This window comes from Theropithecus gelada, chromosome 8, assembly GCF_003255815.1.
Source record: "Theropithecus gelada isolate Dixy chromosome 8, Tgel_1.0, whole genome shotgun sequence".
In the NCBI taxonomy this organism is placed as follows: domain Eukaryota; kingdom Metazoa; phylum Chordata; class Mammalia; order Primates; family Cercopithecidae; genus Theropithecus; species Theropithecus gelada.
The window spans coordinates 90,852,978-90,861,085 of NC_037676.1; positions in this window are offsets into that span (position 1 = coordinate 90,852,978).

The window sequence follows — 8,108 nt, forward strand, 5'->3', positions numbered from 1 at the left end:
GATACAGTCCAACTCCTGGATGCCTTCATGGCTGCTGTTGAGTGTCTGTGGCTTTTCCAGGCACATGATGAAAGCTGTCAGTGGCTCTAACATTCTGGGGTCTGGAGGACAGTGGCTCTCTTCTCACAGCTCTGCTAAGCAGTGCCACTGTGAAGACTCTGTGTGAGGGATCACATTCCACATTTTCCTTCTACACTGCCCTAGCAGAAATTCTCCATGAGGGCTCCACTCCTGCAACACACATCTTCCTGGTCATCCAGGCATTTCTTTACATTCTCTGAAATCTAGGCAAAGGTTTCCAAACCTAAATTCTTGACTTCTGTGCACCTGCAGGCCTAAAACCACATGTAAGTCGCTGAGGTATGGGGATTACATCATCTGAAGCCACAGTCTGAGCTCTATGTTGGTCTTTTTTAGCCATTGCTGGGATCCAGGCACCAAGTCCTGAGACTGCACAAAGCAGCAAGGTCCCCTGGGTCTGGCCCACAAAACCATTTTTTCGTCCTAGGCCTCTGGGTCTGTGATGGGTGGGGCTGCTGTGAAGATCTCTGACCTGCCCTGGAGACATTTTCCCCTTGTCTTGGTGGTTAATGTTTGGCTCCTCATTACTTATGCAAATTTCTGCAGGTGGCTTGACTTTCTCCTCAGAAAATGGGTTTTTCTTTTCTATCACATCATAAGGCTGTAAATTTTCTGAACTTTTATGCTCCACTTCCTTTTAAATAAGTTCCAATTCCAAATGGTATCTTTGTGAATATGTAAAACTGAATGTTGTTAACAGCATCCCAATCACCTCTTGAATGTTTTGCTGCTTAGGAATTTCCTCCGCCAAATACCCTAAATCATCTCTCTCAAGTTCAATGTTCCACAGATCTCTAGGGCAGGGGCAAATGCTGCTAATCTCTTTGCTAAAGAATAACAAGAGTCACCTTTGCTCCAGTTCCCAACAAGTTCGTCATTTCCATCTGAGACCACGTCGGCCTGAACTTTTTTGTCCGTATTACTATCAGCATTTTGGTCAAAGTCATTCAACATGTCTCTAGGAAGTTCCAAACTTTCTCACATCTTCTTTTCTTCTTTTGAGCCCTCCAAACTGTTCCTACCTCTGCTTGTTACACAGTTTCAAAGTTGCTTCCACATTTTCTGGTATCTTTGCAGCAGTGCCCCACTGTGGTACCAATTTACTGTATTAGTCTGTTATCATGCTGTAAATAAAGACATACCCAATACTGAGTAACTTATAAAGGAATGAGGTTTAATGGACTCACAAGTCCACATGGCTGGGGAGGCCTCAAAATCATGGCAGAAGACAAAGGAAGTGCAAAGGGACATCTTACATGGAGGCGGGCAAGAGGGCTTGTGTAGGGGGAACTCCCCTTTATAAAACTACCAGATCTCATAAGACTTACCCACTATCACTAGAACAGCATGGGAAAGACCCACCTCCATGATTCAATTACCTCCCACTGGGTCCCTCCTATGACACGTGGGAATTATAGGAGCTACAATTCAAAATGAGATTTCAGTGGGGACACAGCCGAATCATATCAGTGGCTCTATCAGCTTGTCAGTGAGAACATGCCACTTGATGGTATACTGATCATGAGACAAGAAGAAACATATTACAATAAACCACAAATTAGAAGAAACTGTGAATATTGGACAGGTTGATTTCAAAACTTTAAGAAAAGACACAACATTAAATTTTTTAAGATTTTTGTTGAAAAAGTATCTGCTAATCATGAAGCAGTGGAGAAATTCATTGATGAGTTGGCCAGGGTCACCACTGATAAAAATTTGATGCCAGAACAAGTCTATACTGCTGATTAAACATCACTATTTTGAAATTATTGTTCCAGAAAGACACTGACTACATCTGATGAGAGAGCCCCTACAAGAATTAAAGATATTAAGGACAGAATAACTGCATTGGTATGTGCTAATGCAGCAGACATGCCTAAGTGTAAATTTGTTGTGATAAGCAAGAATTTCTGTCCTCACAGTTTTCAAAAACAAACAAAAAAATGAATTCTTATCAGTGTTTTATTATGCTAACAAAAAGACATGAGTCACCAGGGACATCTTTTTGGTTGGTGTCACAAACATTGTTACCAGTGGCTTCTGCTCACTAGAGAGAAGCCAGACTGGATGACAACTGCAAGATTTTATTATTTCTTAACAACTGTTCTGCTCATCTTTCAGCTGAAATTCTCATAAGAATAAAGTTTATGCCATGTACTTTTTCTCAAATGTGACTCCATTAATTTAGCCATATGATTGGAATATCCTTAGATTAATGAAGAGTAAATATAAAAACACCTTCTAGCAATAATGAACAGAGGCATGGGTATGGAAAGTTTTCAGAAGGAGTTTAGCATAAAGAATGGTGTATGTGCTATTTTCAATGCTTAGGACACAGCGACTAAAGAAACAGTTGTGCATGCATGCCTGGCACAATCTCTGGCTTGTCACTATGTACAATGATAATGATGGACAAGGTGGTGATTTTGGAGGATTTTGTCCATCAAGTGAGGAAAAAGATGATTGACCTAATCACACATGCAAAAACAATGTACCTTCATAGCTCTTAAGTAAGCTGGAAGATGTAGATATAGAAGAAGTTTTAACATTGATAATGAGGCTACAATACTTTATTCACTGGCTGGTGGTGAAATAGCAGAAATGATTCTGAATCCAGGTTATTGTGATCTAGTGACTATAAAGGTGATGTTAACACTGTAGAGAAAAAGTGCCTGTAGACAACATGGTGAAAATGTTGATGGGCCTATTAAAGGACTAGAGTAGCATGCATTCATAACAGAACCAGAGATCATGTCACTTTATAAAACAGAAGAGAGAATTCTGAGACAAAAATTGTTATTAATGAGAAAGATAACTCTGGTAGAAATATTTTAAAAAGCCATCCTGCAGAATGCCTCCTCATCCATGGAGGACCCCTTCCTGGTCCCTCAACAGCTTCTGCTGTTTCTTCTCACCCAAGAAACAAAATAATGTGTACAGTAACCTTTTAGTCAAAATACAGCATCATAGATAGAGACTGAAAACCTTTTATTGTTTGTTGTTCCAGTTGTTTAACAGCAGATTCAGGTATTCTGGTGACGCTATTGTCCGTAGTTACATTGAACATATTATTTTTCTCACTGTATTAATGGTATGCCATATATTTACTCTTAAGTTCTTATTTGTAAGTAATAAAATGATTGCTAATTGGTAGCATATAAATTTAGTCAAGAATGATGGCGATGCCAAACAGCACACTCTTCACAAAGGTGGCCGAGATAGTGACACCTTTGCTTTCTGATGGTTCAATGTACACAAATTTTGTCTTATGCATAAAATTATTAAAAATGTTGTATAAGATTACTTTTAGACTATATGTATAAGGTGTATATAAAACACAGATGAATTTCATGTTTAAATTTGAGTTCCATTCCCAAGACATTTCATAATGTATATGCAAATTTTCCAAAATCCAAGATCCAAAACACTTCTGGTCTAAGGCATTTTGGATAAGAGCTACTCAACCTATAGTTATTTAGCATCTCCAAAGTCTTAAAATTAGATTTTTAAAATAAGTTAATATATTAATTAATTAAGACAATTAGTTGAATAGAAAATTACAGAGAATGACAAGATAGTCTTTAACCTGGAAGAGTTTGTACAAACATGGATTTAGTTTCAAAAAAGAAATGAAGGCAAAGCATCTGTAGTAATTTTAGGCTTTTTAAATTCTTTTTTGAGACTGTAAAAAAACAGAATTTCAAGCATATGTGTGCTTTTTTTAATTGGATATTTTTCATAGGAACAAGCCCCTACTTTGGGATCAGAAGAGTCCTGAGTTTGATCTTTGCCATATATGACACCCAGCTATATAACATCAGCAGGTCAATTGCTAAGTTTATTTTCTTTTATTTAAGAAAAGGATAGGAGGGGAGTGGCCAAGCTGGCTAGCTAGAAGCAGCCAGTGTGTGTGGCTGTTCCAGAAAGGAACAGAAGGGGTGAGTAAATATAACACCTTCAACTGAAACATCCAAGTACTCACACTGGGATTAATCAAGGAAACAAATTGACCCACAGAGAATGAAGAAAAGCAAGACAGGACAATGGCCCAACTAGGAGCAACATGGAGCCAGGGGACCCTCCCCAACCCAGGGAAGTGGTGAGTAAATGAGTGACCCCAGGAAACCATGCCTCTCCCACAGATCTTTGCAACCCTCAGGTCAGGAGATCTCCTTGTGAACCCACTCCACCAGGGCCTTCAGCCTTCAATCTGACAGAGCTACATGGAGTCTTGGCACAGCGGCCACTCAGGCATGCATGGAGACACTGGAGCCTTGGATAATTGGGTTTTCTGGCAAAAGTAGTGGCAGCTTCAACAACGTGGAAGCTTAGACTTTTGTATGTACCCTTAGGAAAGAGGCTGAATCCAGGGGGCTGAGCAGCAATGGCCCCCAGGCCCCACTCCCATGGCACCTCACAATAGAAGCCACACTGGATTGGAATTCCAGCCAGCTACCAGTAGTGGCATTACACATCCTGAAAAAGAGCTCCTGAGGCAAGGGATGGGCCACCATCTTTGCTGTTTGGGCACCTTAGTGATTCCAGCCTTCAGGCTTTGAAGAGTCTGAGCCAACCTGGGGTGGAAGGGATCCCACTGCATAGCACAGCTGCTCTATCAAAACTTGTGGCCAGACTGCTGCTTTAAGCAGATGCCTGATTCCATTCCTCCTCACCAGTGGAACCTACCAACTACAGCATGCAGCCACCCCCACCCAAGCTCTCCAGCCTACAGAGATCTGAATTCCCCCTGGAATGGTGCTCCCAGAGGGAGGAGCAAGCCACCATCTTTGCTGTTGGGCAACTTAGCTCTTCCAGCCTTTGGGCTTCAGAGTGTCTGAGGTGATCGAGGGCTGAAGTGGACCCCCAGCACAATACAGCTGCTCTACCAAAATGTGTCCAGATGCTTTTTTTAAGTGGGTCCCCATCCTATTCCTCCTCACAGGGTGGAACTTCCCAACTGGGGATCCAGCCACTTCTTACAGGTGCCTTTGGGCTGGCAACAGGTCTGTACCTCCCTGGGACAAAGCTTCCAGAGGGAGGGACAGGCTGCCATCTTTCCTGTTTTGCAGTCTTAATTGGGGACATCTCCAGGTTCTGGAAAATATGAGGTTACTAAGGAATGTAGTGGATCCCCAAGCAAACCACAGCAACCCTACGGAAAAGTGGCCAGACTCACTGGGCAGTCCTCTAGTCCTGGGCCTCCAGCCACCCCCATATCTCCTCACTGGGCAGGACCTCTAGGCCTGGGCCTCCAGCCACCCCCTATCCCCACCAGAGCTATTGAGCCAATACCAACCCAGCAACTCCCTTGAAAGAGCCTCCAATGTCAACTGAAAGCCTCAGCCACTGCCTCTGTAGTGGAACTGCTCTTGCCACCCTCAGACTAATGAAGGAGCAAAGGCCCTTCTCCCCACCTCCAACAAGCTGCAGTTGACCCAAGGAGAGAAGGCGAGTTCATTGCCCATGGGTCCCACACACACCCCATGGCTCACCACCAGACAGGTTTCTCCTTGCTTAGGCCCACAGCACAAACCCTCCATCTTGGGCTGACTGCACTGAGTGACTGCTAACCTGCATCTCTCTGACGTGGAGCCCCCAGGAGTCAAGCAAACTACCCTTGGCCACAACTATTGCTACAATTTCTTCCTCTGCTACCTCTAAGCTGGAAAGGGAACATAAACACTGCAGTGATCCCAGAGCTGCAATGGGCAGCCCAGGAGTGTCAAGTCATGAACTATAGCTAGCACTCAAGGGGGAGAGAAACCCACACTTTCAGAGCACTAAGAGGGAACAAGGCTGCAGCCGTGAGGAAACAAAGGGGAGCCACACACCAAACAAGAATCTACCAGCTGAGCTATAAGCCTAAGCATCATCTGCTGGATAACATCAAAGCTTCAACATCAAAAATACCTCACTAACATACCCCCCTCTGTAACCAGAGACAAGAGGTCAGCTTCAAATTAAGACTGTACACAAAGCCTCAGCCAAGTGAAAACATCCAGAAAAGAAGCCTCCTGACTGTACTTAATCTCCATGACAGTTAAAGGAACACCCACATGCTGATATGACAAAAAACAAAACAAAAGAAAGCAAAACAAAAAAACAATGCAAGAACTCTGGTAACTCAAATGTCCAGGGTGTCATATGTCCTCCAAATGACCGCACCAGTTCTCCAGCAGGAGTTCTTAACCAGGTCGAACTGGCTGGATTGGCAGAAATAGAATTCAGAATATGAATAGGAACAAAGATCACTGAGATTCAGAAGGATGGGGAAACCCAATTCAAGGAAAATAAGAAACACAACAAAGTGATACAGGAGCTGAAGGATGAAATAGCTGAAATAAAAGAGAACCTAATGAGTCTGACAAAGCTGAAAACAAAATACAGGAATTTCACAATGCAATTGCAAGTATTAACAGCAGAATAAATTAAGCTGAGGAAATAATCTCTGAACTTGAAGACTGGTTCTCTGAAATAAGATAGTCACACAAAAATAAAGAAAAAAGAATAAAAAGGAATGAAAGAAACCTCCCAGAGGTAAGGAATTATGTAAAGAGGCCAAATCTACAAATCACTGGCATCCCTGAAAGGGAGGGGGAGGCAGTAAACAACTTGGAAAATGTATTTCAGGATATCATCCATGAAAACTTCTCCAACCTTGCTAGACAGGCCAACAGTCAAATTCAGGAAATACAGAGAACTCCTGGAAAATTCTACACGAGAACAGTATCTCTGAGACACAAAATTGTCAGATTTTTCAAGAATGAAAGGAAAGAAAGAATGTTAAAGGCAGCTAGAGAGAAAGGGCAGGTCACCTACGAAGTCATTCCCATTAGGCTAACAACAGACCTCTCAACTGAAACCCTACAAGCCAGAAGAGGTTGGGAGTCTATATTTAACATTCTTAAGGAAAGAAATCTTCAACCAGGAATCTCATATCCAGCCAAACTAAGCTTCCTAAGTGAAGGAAAAATAAGACCCTCTTCAGATAAGCAAATGTTGAGGGACTTTATTACCATCAGACCTGCCTTATGAGAGATCTCACAAGGAGCACTAAATACAGAAAGAAAAAACTGCTACCAGCTAATAAAAAAACGCACTTAAACACACAGACCAGTGTCACACATAAACCACATAAACAAGCCAACTTAATAACCAGCTAACAGCCCAATGACAGGATCAAATCCATACATATCAGTACTAACCTTGAGTGTAAACAGGCTAAATGCCCCGCTTAAAAGACAGAGTGGCAAGATGGATAAAAAAGCAAGACCCAATCAATGGTAGGCTGTCTTCAAGAGACCCATCTCACATATAATGACACTCAGGCTCAAAATAAAGGGATGGAGAAAAGCCTCCAAGCAAATGAAAAACAGAAAAAAGCAGGGTTTCAATTTCAATTTTAGACAAAACAGATTTCAAACCAACAATGATCAAAAAAGACAAGGAAGGGCATTACATAATGCTAAAAGTGTTCAATTCAATAAGAAGATCTAACTATCCTAAATATATATGTACCTAACACAGGAGCACAAATATTAACAGATACTTAGGGTGAAGAAGAGAAAAATAAAATTGCCCCTGCTTCCTTCAGGAGTAGAGGAATTTAACCATTTTCAAATACACTCATTGTGTTCTGTTCTCAATAACAAAGACCTGTTCTCAAGGGAAACTGTTTTGCCAGAGACTCACCTATCTACAGAGAAAGGGAAGATAAATACCCATCTCCAGCAACCCTCAGGATTCCTGTCTCACCTAAGGGGATTGAAGGGAAGCTGAGAAGTTCTTGTGAAGGTCACAGCTTAGAGATACGGGGCCACTTAAAGACTGAGATATGATGTGGAAATACAGAATGTTTCTGACCCCTCAACCCTTGCCCCTGTATCTACAGACCTCCTGTATAATAACTGAAAATTAAAACTGAAAAAAATTTAAGATTCAACCTTCTTCAAGAAGAAATCTCTAGGAAAACTCAAAAGTAATGTGAGAGACAAAAATGGGGTCAGAAGAGGAAAATTTAGCACCTG